Source organism: Balaenoptera borealis (assembly GCF_965194805.1).
Source record: "Balaenoptera borealis genome assembly, chromosome: 8".
NCBI lineage: Eukaryota > Metazoa > Chordata > Mammalia > Artiodactyla > Balaenopteridae > Balaenoptera > Balaenoptera borealis.
In genome coordinates this window covers 93,252-107,863 of record NC_138865.1, presented here as the reverse complement: position 1 = coordinate 107,863, position 14,612 = coordinate 93,252, and the positions used below count along the sequence as shown (strand labels likewise).

Genomic DNA, 14,612 nt, shown 5'->3' with positions numbered 1-14,612 from the left:
CCTTTAAACGCACTGCCATTCTGTTCCTATTATATGGTTGTTACCAGTTTACATCCCACTTAGACCGAGAGGTTACGCTATTCTCCACAACTTCTTCAACATCTATCGTTTGTTGACTTTTTGCTGATGGTCATTCTGACTGGTGTGAGGTGATACCTTTGTGTAGATTGGATTTGCATGCGTCTAATAATTCCTGATGTTTTGCGTTTATCAATGTCCTTTTCATTTTTTTTTAAGATTCAGCTAAACTTACAACTTCAAATTGCCTTCTTGAAAAATTTGCTGCGTTTGGATTTTTTTGGCCATTCCCTACCCCAGGACAGTTTTTGAGGGCATGAGTCATTTACAGCCCTGCAGTCCTTGTGAATATTAGTGACCATTAGCAGTGGATTTAAAGCTGCTCTTTGAGGAAACGGCCTTAGGGTGGCAGCATTTCTACGTTGCCAACTCTGCTTGCTAGGGAAACAGAACCTTGCTGCAAGTTGTGCTTTTAGGTTGCAGATTAGAGTGGAATGTGCCAGGAGAAACCCCCATAAGTTTTAGCCTCCTTAATTCTTGTTTGCGTCTTTAAGTTTTAATTTTCATCAGAGCAAATTTGATTGAAAAGTGTCTTTTGTTCTAGGTGTACAGAATCTTGTTCATGTACACATATACATATATCTATTGATCTTTGTGTCCTTTTCCATGTAGGTTATTACAAAGTGTTGAGTAGACCACTCTTGGTATTCCATAGGTCTTTGGGGATGATATATTTTATATGTATTAGTATATGTTTGTTAACCCCAATATCCTAATTTATCCATTCCTCACACCTTTTCATTGGCTTAACCATAAGTTTGTCTTCTCAATTTGAGATTGTCTTTCGCTATCGATATATGTTGATTTTTATGAATTTTCAGATACCGTAAGTGATATTATAGGACATTTGTCTTTCACATTTTGACTTACTTCACATTGTGTGATTATCTCTAGGCTTATCTTTGGTGCTGCATATGTCATTCTTTTATTTTTTTTCGTGGCTAGTATTCCATTCTGTACATGTACCACTTCTTCTTTGTCCATTCATCTGTTTATGGACCTTTTCTTTGCTTCCATGTCTTGGCTATTTCAATATTGCTGCAGTGCATGTTTGCCTGTCTGTGCCTTTCCGATTCTGGTCTTCTTAGGGTATAGGCCCATTAGGGGATCGGCCGCATCATATGGTAGCTCAATTTTTACCTTTTAAACGCAGCTCCATTCTGTTCTCATTAGTGCTGTTACCACTTTACATCCCACCAGCAGCTAGAAGGTACACAGTTCCCTAAAACCTCTTCAGTGTTTATAGTTTGTAGACGTTTTGCTGATGGTCATTTGACTGGTGAGAGCTGAAACCTTTGTGGATGTTGGATTTGCATGCAGCTAATAATTCCTTATACTGAGCTTTAGGCATGTCCTTTTTTTTCCTTTTCCTTTTTTTTAAAGAGTGAGTACAACTTCCCTCTTCATATTGACTTCTTGAAAAATTTGTCATGTGTTGAATTTTCTTGCCTATTCCCTACCCCAGGACATTTTTTGAGGGCAGGTGTCATTTACAGCCCTGCAGTCCTTGTGACTATTAAGCGACCATTAGCACTGGGTTTAATGCTGCTGTTGTGGGAAACAGCCACAAGGCGGCAGCATTATTACGTTCTCAACTCTTGTTACTAGGACAACAGAGTCTTCCTGGACGTCGTATTCCTCGGTTGTAAATTAGAGTGGAATGTGCTGGGACAAGACCACAGAAGTTTATGTCTCCTTACTTAGGTTCGTTTTTTAAATTTAATTTATATTTCTTATCGGAGGAAATTTGATTAGAGTGTTGTGATTGTCTGGCTGTACAGAATCTGGTCAATGATTCATACATATGTCTGTTCATCTTTGGATCCTGTTACCATGTATGTTATTACAGAATGTTGAGTAGACCTCCCTTGGTATTTGGTAGGTGTTTTGTCATTATATATTTTATATGTATTGGTGATTATATAATTCATATAGTTCATATGTTATAGGTTTATATACATTTAACATACATTAGTATATGTATGTTAGCCCCATAATCCTAATTTATCCGTCCTCCCACCTTTCATTTTGGTTAACCATTAGTTTGTTTTATAAGTCTGTGAGTGTCTTTTTCTGTGGAAATATGTTCATTGGTAGCAATCTTAGGATAACATGTATAAATGATATCATAGGATATTTGTCATTCCCTTTTGACTTACTTAACGTAATATGATTATTTCTAGGCTCATGTGTAGTCCTGAAAACCGCATTGTTCATTTTTTTTCCGAACCTACTATTCCATTCGGTACGTATACCACTTCTTCTTTGTCCATTTATCTGTTGATGGACATTTTGTTTGCTTGCATGGCTTGGCTATTGTAAATATTGCTGCAGTGCATGTTTGCCTGTGTGTGCCTTTCCGATTCTGGTCTTCTTAGGGTATAGGCCCATTAGGGGATCGGCCGCATCATATGGTCGCTCAATTTTTACCTTTTAAACGCAGCTCCATTCTGTTCTCATGATTAGCTGTTACCAGTTTACATCCAACCAACAGCATAGTGGGTATGCATTTCTCCACCAACCCGTCAGCATTCATTATTTGTAGACTTTTTACGGATGGCATTTTGAATATTGGGTGGCGAAATGTTTTTGTAGTTTGGATTTGCGTCCAACCAATAATTCCTGACATTGAGCTTTTATTCATGTTCTTCTTTTTTTAAAATAACAGAGTGAGTAACACTTACCTCTTCAAACAGTTTTCTTGAGAAATTTTCCGTATTGTGAACTTTCTTGGCCATTACCTACCCCAGGACATTTTTTGAGGACACGTGTCATTTACGGCCCTACAATTACTGTGAATCTCAAGTGACCGTTAGCCCTGTGTTTAAAGCTGCTGTTGTGGGAAACGGCCACAAGGCGGCAGCATTTCTCCATTTCCAAATCTGGTTACTAGGGCAGCAGAGCCTTCCTGAAAGTCGTGTTCCTAGGTTGTAAATTAGAATGGGATATGCCAGGGAAAGCCCCAGTAACTTTATGTCTCATTAATTGTTGTTCGTGGTTTTAATTTTTTAAATTGGGGTAATGAGTAGAATAGTGTTTGTTCTGGGTGTACACAATCAGGTTCAATTGAACATTATATATATCTATTCATGTACAGAGCCTCTTCCCATGTAAATTACTATTATTTTTTTAAATAAATTTATTTTATTTATATATTTATTTTTGGCTGAGTTGGATCTTCGTTGCTGCATGTGGGCTTTCTCCCGTTGCGGTGAGCGGGGGCTACTCTCCGTTGCGGTGCACGGGCTTCTCACTGCAGTGGCTTCTCTTGTTGAGGAGCACGGACTCTAGGCATGCGGGCTTCAATAGTTGTGGTGCATGGGCTCAGTAGTTATGGCTCATGGGCTCCAGAGCGTAGGCTCATTAGTTGTGGTGCACGAGCTTCATTGCTCTGCAGCATGTGGGATCTTCCCGAACCAGGGTTCGAACCTGTGTCCCCTGCATTGGCAGGCGGATTCTTAACCACGGTGCCACCAGGCAAGCCCCCGTGTAAATTATTACAGAGCGTTCAGTAGACCTCCCTTGGTATATGGTCGGTCTTTTTGATACATGTGTTTAATATGTATGTGTATACGTATGGTAACCCTAATCTTAATGTATCCATTCCTCCCACCTTTCCTTTTAGATAACCATAGTTTGTTTTCTAAGTCTGTGAGAGTCTTTCTCTGTGGAAATATGTGCATACGTGTCAGTTGTTAGGTAACAGCTAGGAGTGATATCACAGGTTATTTGTCGTCTGCTTTCCGACTTACCTCATGTTCTGTGATCCTCTCTAGGCTCATCTATGGTGCTGCAAAGAGCAGTGTTTCATCCTTTTCCATGGTGAATATTCCATTGTGTACATGGACCACTTCTTCTTTGTGCATTCATCTGTTGATGGACATTTTGGTTACTTCCAAGTCTTGGCTATGCTAAATATTGATGCAGTGCAGGATTGCCAGCCTGTGTCTTTTGGATTCTGGTCTTCTCAGGGGTTAGGCCCAGCAGTGGGCCTAGTAGATCCTATGGTAGTTCAATTTTTACCTTTCAACGCACCTCCATTCTGTTCTCACTACTGGCTCTTACCAGTTTACATCCCACCAGCAACTAGAGGGTACACAGATCTCTAAAACCCCTTCAGCATTTATTGTCTGTAGACTTTTTACTGATGGCATTTTGAGTGTTGGATGGTGATACCTTTTTGTAGTTTGGATTTGCATGCGCCTAATAATTCCCGATATTGAGCTTTTATCTACGTCCGTTTTCTTTCTTTTTTTTAAAAGTGAAACACAGAAACTTACCTCTTCAAATTGTTTCCTTGAGAAATGTGCCATGTTCTGTGAATTCCTGTGGCCATTACCTGCACCAGGACATTTTTTGAGGGCAGGTGTCATTTACAGCCCTGTAGTAATTGTGACTATCACATGACCATTAGGTCTGCGTTTAAAGCTGCTGTTGCAGGCAACGGCCACGAGGGGGCAGCATTTCTATATTCCCAACTCTGGTTACTAGGGCAACAGAGCCTTCCTGGAAGTCCTGTTTGTAGGTTGTAGAGTAGAGTGGAATGTGCCAGGACAAACCCCCAAAAACTATGTCTACTTAATTGTTGTTGGTATTCTCAGTTTAATTTTCATTTTTCTCAGAGCAAATTTGATTGCAATGTTGTGTTTGTTCTAGGTGTACAGAATCTCTTTCAGTGATTCATATATCTTTTCATGTTTGGATCCTGTTCCATATAGGTTATTACAGAATGTTGTGTAGACCTCTCTTGGTATTCGGTATGTCTGATGATTATATATTTTATAAGTATTAGCATATGTCTGTTAAACCCAATATCCTCCGTTATACATTCCTCACACCTTTCCATTTGGTTAACCACAAGTTTGTTTTCTGAGCACGTCAGTGTCCTTCTCTGTGGAAATAGGTTCATTCCTATCAATTTTTAGGTAACACCTATACGTGATATCATAGGATATGTGTCTCTCGCTTTCTGACTTACTTCAAGTTGTGTGATTATCTGTAGCCTCATCTATGATGCTGCAAACAGCATTGTTTCATTCTTTTCTGTGTCTAATATTGCATTGTGTACATGGACCACTTTTTCGTCCATTCATCTGATGATGGACATTTTTGTTGCTTCCATGTCTTGGCTATTGTAAATACTGCTGCAATACACGATTTTCCATCCTGTGTCTTTCTGATTCTGGCTTTCACAGGTGACAGGCCCAATAGTGGGCCTTCCGGATTATATGGTGACTCAATTTTTACCTTTAAACGCACTGCCATTCTGTTCCTATTATTGGCTGTTCCCAGTTTACATCCCACTTAGACCGAGAGGTTACGCTATTCTCCACAACTTCTTCAACATCTATCGTTTGTTGACTTTTTGCTGATGGTCATTCTGACTGGTGTGAGGTGATACCTTTGTGTAGATTGGATTTGCATGCGTCTAATAATTCCTGATGTTTTGCATTTATCAATGTCCTTTTCATTTTTTTTTAAGATTCAGCTAAACTTACAACTTCAAATTGCCTTCTTGAAAAATTTGCTGCGTTTGGATTTCTTTGGCCATTCCCTACCCCAGGACAGTTTTTGAGGGCATGAGTCATTTACAGCCCTGCAGTCCTTGTGAATATTAATGACCATTAGCAGTGGATTTAAAGCTGCTGTTTGAGGAAACGGCCTTAGGGTGGCAGCATTTCTACGTTGCCAACTCTGCTTGCTAGGGAAACAGAACCTTGCTGCAAGTTGTGCTTTTAGGTTGCAGATCAGAGTGGAATGTGCCAGGACAAACCCCCATAAGTTTTAGCCTCCTTAATTCTTGTTTGTGTCTTTAAGTTGTAGTTTTTATCAGAGCAAATTTGATTGAAAAGTGTCTTTTGTTCTAGGTGTACAGAATCTTGTTCATGTACACATATACATATATCTATTGATCTTTGTGTCCTTTTCCATGTAGGTTATTACAAAGTGTTGAGTAGACCACTCTTGGTATTCCATAGGTCTTTGGGGATGATATATTTTATATGTATTAGTACATGTTTGTTAACCCCAATATCCTAATTTATGCACTCCTCACACCTTTTCTTTGGCTTAACCATAAGTTTGTCTTCTCAATCTGAGATTGTCTTTCTCTATGGAAATATGTGCATTTTTATGAATTTTCAGATACCATAAGTGATATCATAGGACATTTGTCTTTCGCATTCTGACTTACTTCACGTTGTGTGATTATCTCTAGGCTCATCTGTGGTGCTGCATATGCCATTCTTTTATTGTTTTTCACGGCTAATATTCCATTCTGTACATGTACCACTTCTTCTTTGTCCATTCATTTGTTTATGGACCTTTTGTTTGCTTCCATGTCTTGGCTATTTCAATATTGCTGCAGTTCATGTTTGCCTGTCTGTGCCTTTCCGATTCTGGTCTTCTTAGGGTATAGGCCCATTAGGGGATCGGCCGCATCATATGGTAGCTCAATTTTTACCTTTTAAACGCAGCTCCATTCTGTTCTCATGATTAGCTGTTACCAGTTTACATCCAACCAACAGCATAGTGGGTATGCATTTCTCCACCAACCCGTCAGCATTCATTATTTGTAGACTTTTTACGGATGGCATTTTGAATATTGGGTGGCGAAATGTTTTTGTAGTTTGGATTTGCGTCCAACCAATAATTCCTGACATTGAGCTTTTATTCATGTTCTTCTTTTTTTAAAATAACAGAGTGAGTAACACTTACCTCTTCAAACAGTTTTCTTGAGAAATTTTCCGTATTGTGAACTTTCTTGGCCATTACCTACCCCAGGACATTTTTTGAGGACACGTGTCATTTACGGCCCTACAATTACTGTGAATCTCAAGTGACCGTTAGCCCTGTGTTTAAAGCTGCTGTTGTGGGAAACGGCCACAAGGCGGCAGCATTTCTCCATTTCCAAATCTGGTTACTAGGGCAGCAGAGCCTTCCTGAAAGTCGTGTTCCTAGGTTGTAAATTAGAATGGGATATGCCAGGGAAAACCCCAGTAACTTTATGTCTCATTAATTGTTGTTCGTGGTTTTAATTTTTTAAATTGGGGTAATGAGTAGAATAGTGTTTGTTCTGGGTGTACACAATCAGGTTCAATTGAACATTATATATATCTATTCATGTACAGAGCCTCTTCCCATGTAAATTATTTTTTTAAATAAATTTATTTTATTTATTTATTTATTTTTGGCTGAGTTGGATCTTCGTTGCTGCATGTGGGCTTTCTCCAGTTGCGGTGAGCGGGGGCTACTCTCCGTTGCGGTGCACGGGCTTCTCACTGCAGTGGCTTCTCTTGTTGAGGAGCACGAGCTCTAGGCGTGCGGGCTTCAATAGTTGTGGTGCATGGGCTCAGTAGTTATGGCTCATGGGCTCCAGAGCGTAGGCTCATTAGTTGTGGTGCACGAGCTTCGTTGCTCTGCAGCATGTGGGATCTTCCCGAACCAGGGTTCGAACCTGTGTCCCCTGCATTGGCAGGCGGATTCTTAACCACGGTGCCACCAGGCAAGCCCCCGTGTAAATTATTACAGAGCGTTCAGTAGACCTCCCTTGGTATATGGTCGGTCTTTTTGATACATGTGTTTAATATGTATTTGTATACGTATGGTAACCCTAATCTTAATGTATCCATTCCTCCCACCTTTCCTTTTAGATAACCATAGTTTGTTTTCTAAGTCTGTGAGAGTCTTTCTCTGTGGAAATATGTGCATACGTGTCAGCTGTTAGGTAACAGCTAGGAGTGATATCACAGGTTATTTGTCGTCTGCTTTCCGACTTACCTCATGTTCTGTGATCATCTCTAGGCTCATCTATGGTGCTGCAAAGAGCAGTGTTTCATCCTTTTCCATGGTGAATATTCCATTGTGTACATGGACCACTTCTTCTTTGTGCATTCATCTGTTGATGGACATTTTGGTTACTTCCAAGTCTTGGCTATGCTAAATATTGATGCAGTGCAGGATTGCCAGCCTGTGTCTTTTGGATTCTGGTCTTCTCAGGGGTTAGGCCCAGCAGTGGGCCTAGTAGATCCTATGGTAGTTCAATTTTTACCTTTCAACGCACCTCCATTCTGTTCTCACTACTGGCTCTTACCAGTTTACATCCCACCAGCAACTAGAGGGTACACAGATCTCTAAAACCCCTTCAGCATTTATTGTCTGTAGACTTTTTACTGATGGCATTTTGAGTGTTGGATGGTGATACCTTTTTGTAGTTTGGATTTGCATGCGCCTAATAATTCCCGATATTGAGCTTTTATCTACGTCCGTTTTCTTTCTTTTTTTTTAAAGTGAAACACAGAAACTTACCTCTTCAAATTGTTTCCTTGAGAAATGTGCCATGTTCTGTGAATGCCTGTGGCCATTACCTGCACCAGGACATTTTTTGAGGGCAGGTGTCGTTTACAGCCCTGTAGTAATTGTGACTATCACATGACCATTAGTTCTGCGTTTAAAGCTGCTGTTGCAGGCAACGGCCACGAGGGGGCAGCATTTCTATATTCCCAACTCTGGTTACTAGGGCAACAGAGCCTTCCTGGAAGTCCTGTTTGTAGGTTGTAGAGTAGAGTGGAATGTGCCAGGACAAACCCCCAAAAACTATGTCTACTTAATTGTTGTTGGTATTCTCAGTTTAATTTTCATTTTTCTCAGAGCAAATTTGATTGCAATGTTGTGTTTGTTCTAGGTGTACAGAATCTCTTTCAGTGATTCATATATCTTTTCATGTTTGGATCCTGTTCCATATAGGTTATTACAGAATGTTGTGTAGACCTCTCTTGGTATTCGGTATGTCTGATGATTATATATTTTATAAGTATTAGCATATGTCTGTTAAACCCAATATCCTCCGTTATACATTCCTCACACCTTTCCATTTGGTTAACCACAAGTTTGTTTTCTGAGCACGTCAGTGTCCTTCTCTGTGGAAATAGGTTCATTCCTATCAACTTTTAGGTAACACCTATACGTGATATCATAGGATATGTGTCTCTCGCTTTCTGACTTACTTCAAGTTGTGTGATTATCTGTAGCCTCATCTATGATGCTGCAAACAGCATTGTTTCATTCTTTTCTGTGTCTAATATTGCATTGTGTACATGGACCACTTTTTCGTCCATTCATCTGATGATGGACATTTTTGTTGCTTCCATGTCTTGGCTATTGTAAATACTGCTGCAATACACGATTTTCCATCCTGTGTCTTTCTGATTCTGGCTTTCACAGGTGACAGGCCCAATAGTGGGCCTTCCGGATTATATGGTGACTCAATTTTTACCTTTAAACGCACTGCCATTCTGTTCCTATTATTGGCTGTTCCCAGTTTACATCCCACTTAGACCGAGAGGTTACGCTATTCTCCACAACTTCTTCAACATCTATCGTTTGTTGACTTTTTGCTGATGGTCATTCTGACTGGTGTGAGGTGATACCTTTGTGTAGATTGGATTTGCATGCGTCTAATAATTCCTGATGTTTTGCATTTATCAATGTCCTTTTCATTTTTTTTTAAGATTCAGCTAAACTTACAACTTCAAATTGCCTTCTTGAAAAATTTGCTGCGTTTGGATTTCTTTGGCCATTCCCTACCCCAGGACAGTTTTTGAGGGCATGAGTCATTTACAGCCCTGCAGTCCTTGTGAATATTAATGACCATTAGCAGTGGATTTAAAGCTGCTGTTTGAGGAAACGGCCTTAGGGTGGCAGCATTTCTACGTTGCCAACTCTGCTTGCTAGGGAAACAGAACCTTGCTGCAAGTTGTGCTTTTAGGTTGCAGATCAGAGTGGAATGTGCCAGGACAAACCCCCATAAGTTTTAGCCTCCTTAATTCTTGTTTGTGTCTTTAAGTTGTAGTTTTTATCAGAGCAAATTTGATTGAAAAGTGTCTTTTGTTCTAGGTGTACAGAATCTTGTTCATGTACACATATACATATATCTATTGATCTTTGTGTCCTTTTCCATGTAGGTTATTACAAAGTGTTGAGTAGACCACTCTTGGTATTCCATAGGTCTTTGGGGATGATATATTTTATATGTATTAGTACATGTTTGTTAACCCCAATATCCTAATTTATGCACTCCTCACACCTTTTCTTTGGCTTAACCATAAGTTTGTCTTCTCAATCTGAGATTGTCTTTCTCTATGGAAATATGTGCATTTTTATGAATTTTCAGATACCATAAGTGATATCATAGGACATTTGTCTTTCGCATTCTGACTTACTTCACGTTGTGTGATTATCTCTAGGCTCATCTGTGGTGCTGCATATGCCATTCTTTTATTGTTTTTCACGGCTAATATTCCATTCTGTACATGTACCACTTCTTCTTTGTCCATTCATTTGTTTATGGACCTTTTGTTTGCTTCCATGTCTTGGCTATTTCAATATTGCTGCAGTTCATGTTTGCCTGTCTGTGCCTTTCCGATTCTGGTCTTCTTAGGGTATAGGCCCATTAGGGGATCGGCCGCATCATATGGTAGCTCAATTTTTACCTTTTAAACGCAGCTCCATTCTGTTCTCATGATTAGCTGTTACCAGTTTACATCCAACCAACAGCATAGTGGGTATGCATTTCTCCACCAACCCGTCAGCATTCATTATTTGTAGACTTTTTACGGATGGCATTTTGAATATTGGGTGGCGAAATGTTTTTGTAGTTTGGATTTGCGTCCAACCAATAATTCCTGACATTGAGCTTTTATTCATGTTCTTCTTTTTTTAAAATAACAGAGTGAGTAACACTTACCTCTTCAAACAGTTTTCTTGAGAAATTTTCCGTATTGTGAACTTTCTTGGCCATTACCTACCCCAGGACATTTTTTGAGGACACGTGTCATTTACGGCCCTACAATTACTGTGAATCTCAAGTGACCGTTAGCCCTGTGTTTAAAGCTGCTGTTGTGGGAAACGGCCACAAGGCGGCAGCATTTCTCCATTTCCAAATCTGGTTACTAGGGCAGCAGAGCCTTCCTGAAAGTCGTGTTCCTAGGTTGTAAATTAGAATGGGATATGCCAGGGAAAACCCCAGTAACTTTATGTCTCATTAATTGTTGTTCGTGGTTTTAATTTTTTAAATTGGGGTAATGAGTAGAATAGTGTTTGTTCTGGGTGTACACAATCAGGTTCAATTGAACATTATATATATCTATTCATGTACAGAGCCTCTTCCCATGTAAATTATTTTTTTAAATAAATTTATTTTATTTATTTATTTATTTTTGGCTGAGTTGGATCTTCGTTGCTGCATGTGGGCTTTCTCCAGTTGCGGTGAGCGGGGGCTACTCTCCGTTGCGGTGCACGGGCTTCTCACTGCAGTGGCTTCTCTTGTTGAGGAGCACGAGCTCTAGGCGTGCGGGCTTCAATAGTTGTGGTGCATGGGCTCAGTAGTTATGGCTCATGGGCTCCAGAGCGTAGGCTCATTAGTTGTGGTGCACGAGCTTCGTTGCTCTGCAGCATGTGGGATCTTCCCGAACCAGGGTTCGAACCTGTGTCCCCTGCATTGGCAGGCGGATTCTTAACCACGGTGCCACCAGGCAAGCCCCCGTGTAAATTATTACAGAGCGTTCAGTAGACCTCCCTTGGTATATGGTCGGTCTTTTTGATACATGTGTTTAATATGTATTTGTATACGTATGGTAACCCTAATCTTAATGTATCCATTCCTCCCACCTTTCCTTTTAGATAACCATAGTTTGTTTTCTAAGTCTGTGAGAGTCTTTCTCTGTGGAAATATGTGCATACGTGTCAGCTGTTAGGTAACAGCTAGGAGTGATATCACAGGTTATTTGTCGTCTGCTTTCCGACTTACCTCATGTTCTGTGATCATCTCTAGGCTCATCTATGGTGCTGCAAAGAGCAGTGTTTCATCCTTTTCCATGGTGAATATTCCATTGTGTACATGGACCACTTCTTCTTTGTGCATTCATCTGTTGATGGACATTTTGGTTACTTCCAAGTCTTGGCTATGCTAAATATTGATGCAGTGCAGGATTGCCAGCCTGTGTCTTTTGGATTCTGGTCTTCTCAGGGGTTAGGCCCAGCAGTGGGCCTAGTAGATCCTATGGTAGTTCAATTTTTACCTTTCAACGCACCTCCATTCTGTTCTCACTACTGGCTCTTACCAGTTTACATCCCACCAGCAACTAGAGGGTACACAGATCTCTAAAACCCCTTCAGCATTTATTGTCTGTAGAATTTTTACTGATGGCATTTTGAGTGTTGGATGGTGATACCTTTTTGTAGTTTGGATTTGCATGCGCCTAATAATTCCCGATATTGAGCTTTTATCTACGTCCGTTTTCTTTCTTTTTTTTTAAAGTGAGACACAGAAACTTACCTCTTCAAATTGTTTCCTTGAGAAATGTGCCATGTTCTGTGAATTCCTGTGGCCATTACCTGCACCAGGACATTTTTTGAGGGCAGGTGTCGTTTACAGCCCTGTAGTAATTGTGACTATCACATGACCATTAGGTCTGCGTTTAAAGCTGCTGTTGCAGGCAACGGCCACGAGGGGGCAGCATTTCTATATTCCCAACTCTGGTTACTAGGGCAACAGAGCCTTCCTGGAAGTCCTGTTTGTAGGTTGTAGAGTAGAGTGGAATGTGCCAGGACAAACCCCCAAAAACTATGTCTACTTAATTGTTGTTGGTATTCTCAGTTTAATTTTCATTTTTCTCAGAGCAAATTTGATTGCAATGTTGTGTTTGTTCTAGGTGTACAGAATCTCTTTCAGTGATTCATATATCTTTTCATGTTTGGATCCTGTTCCATATAGGTTATTACAGAATGTTGTGTAGACCTCTCTTGGTATTCGGTATGTCTGATGATTATATATTTTATAAGTATTAGCATATGTCTGTTAAACCCAATATCCTCCGTTATACATTCCTCACACCTTTCCATTTGGTTAACCACAAGTTTGTTTTCTGAGCACGTCAGTGTCCTTCTCTGTGGAAATAGGTTCATTCCTATCAACTTTTAGGTAACACCTATACGTGATATCATAGGATATGTGTCTCTCGCTTTCTGACTTACTTCAAGTTGTGTGATTATCTGTAGCCTCATCTATGATGCTGCAAACAGCATTGTTTCATTCTTTTCTGTGTCTAATATTGCATTGTGTACATGGACCACTTTTTCGTCCATTCATCTGATGATGGACATTTTTGTTGCTTCCATGTCTTGGCTATTGTAAATACTGCTGCAATACACGATTTTCCATCCTGTGTCTTTCTGATTCTGGCTTTCACAGGTGACAGGCCCAATAGTGGGCCTTCCGGATCATATGGTGACTCAATTTTTACCTTTAAACGCACTGCCATTCTGTTCCTATTATTGGCTGTTACCAGTTTACATCCCACTTAGACCGAGAGGTTACGCTATTCTCCACAACTTCTTCAACATCTATCGTTTGTTGACTTTTTGCTGATGGTCATTCTGACTGGTGTGAGGTGATACCTTTGTGTAGATTGGATTTGCATGCGTCTAATAATTCCTGATTTTTTCCATTTATCAATGTCCTTTTCATTTTTTTTAAGATTCAGCTAAACTTACAACTTCAAATTGCCTTCTTGAAAAATTTGCTGCGTTTGGATTTTTTTGGCCATTCCCTACCCCAGGACAGTTTTTGAGGGCATGAGTCATTTACAGCCCTGCAGTCCTTGTGAATATTAATGACCATTAGCAGTGGATTTAAAGCTGCTGTTTGAGGAAACGGCCTTAGGGTGGCAGCATTTCTACGTTGCCAACTCTGCTTGCTAGGGAAACAGAACCTTGCTGCAAGTTGTGCTTTTAGGTTGCAGATCAGAGTGGAATGTGCCAGGACAAACCCCCATAAGTTTTAGCCTCCTTAATTCTTGTTTGTGTCCTTAAGTTGTAGTTTTTATCAGAGCAGATTTGATTGAAAAGTGTCTTTTGTTCTAGGTGTACAGAATCTTGTTCATGTACACATATACATATATCTATTGATCTTTGTGTCCTTTTCCATGTAGGTTATTACAAAGTGTTGAGTAGACCACTCTTGGTATTCCATAGGTCTTTGGGGATGATATATTTTATATGTATTAGTATATGTTTGTTAACCCCAATATCCTAATTTATCCATTCCTCACACCTTTTCATTGGCTTAACCGTAAGTTTGTCTTCTCAATTTGAGATTGTCTTTCTCTATGGATATATGTTCATTTTTATGAATTTTCAGATACCATAAGTGATATTATAGGACATTTGTCTTTCACATTTTGACTTACTTCACGTTGTGTGATTATCTCTAGGCTTATCTTTGGTGCTGCATATGCCATTCTTTTATTTTTTTTCGTGGCTAGTATTCCATTCTGTACATGTACCACTTCTTCTTTGTCCATTCATCTGTTTATGGACCTTTTCTTTGCTTCCATGTCTTGGCTATTTCAATATTGCTGCAGTGCATGTTTGCCTGTCTGTGCCTTTCCGATTCTGGTCTTCTTAGGGTATAGGCCCATTAGGGGATCGGCCGCATCATATGGTAGCTCAATTTTTACCTTTTAAACGCAGCTCCA

The 14,612-nt window shown here is 39.9% G+C and overlaps 1 long non-coding RNA gene across 1 annotated transcript; it reads right to left on the bottom strand.

Annotated features, from left to right (window-relative positions):
* Positions 1-677: 677 nt before the first annotated feature.
* On the bottom strand, positions 678-7,223 carry LOC309633455. The gene is made up of 2 exons (XR_014247538.1): positions 6,136-7,223; positions 678-812 (listed from the first exon to the last, which is right to left on the bottom strand). It is a non-coding gene; the product is annotated as an uncharacterized lncRNA (long non-coding RNA).
* Between the last annotated feature and the right edge of the window lie 7,389 nt (positions 7,224-14,612).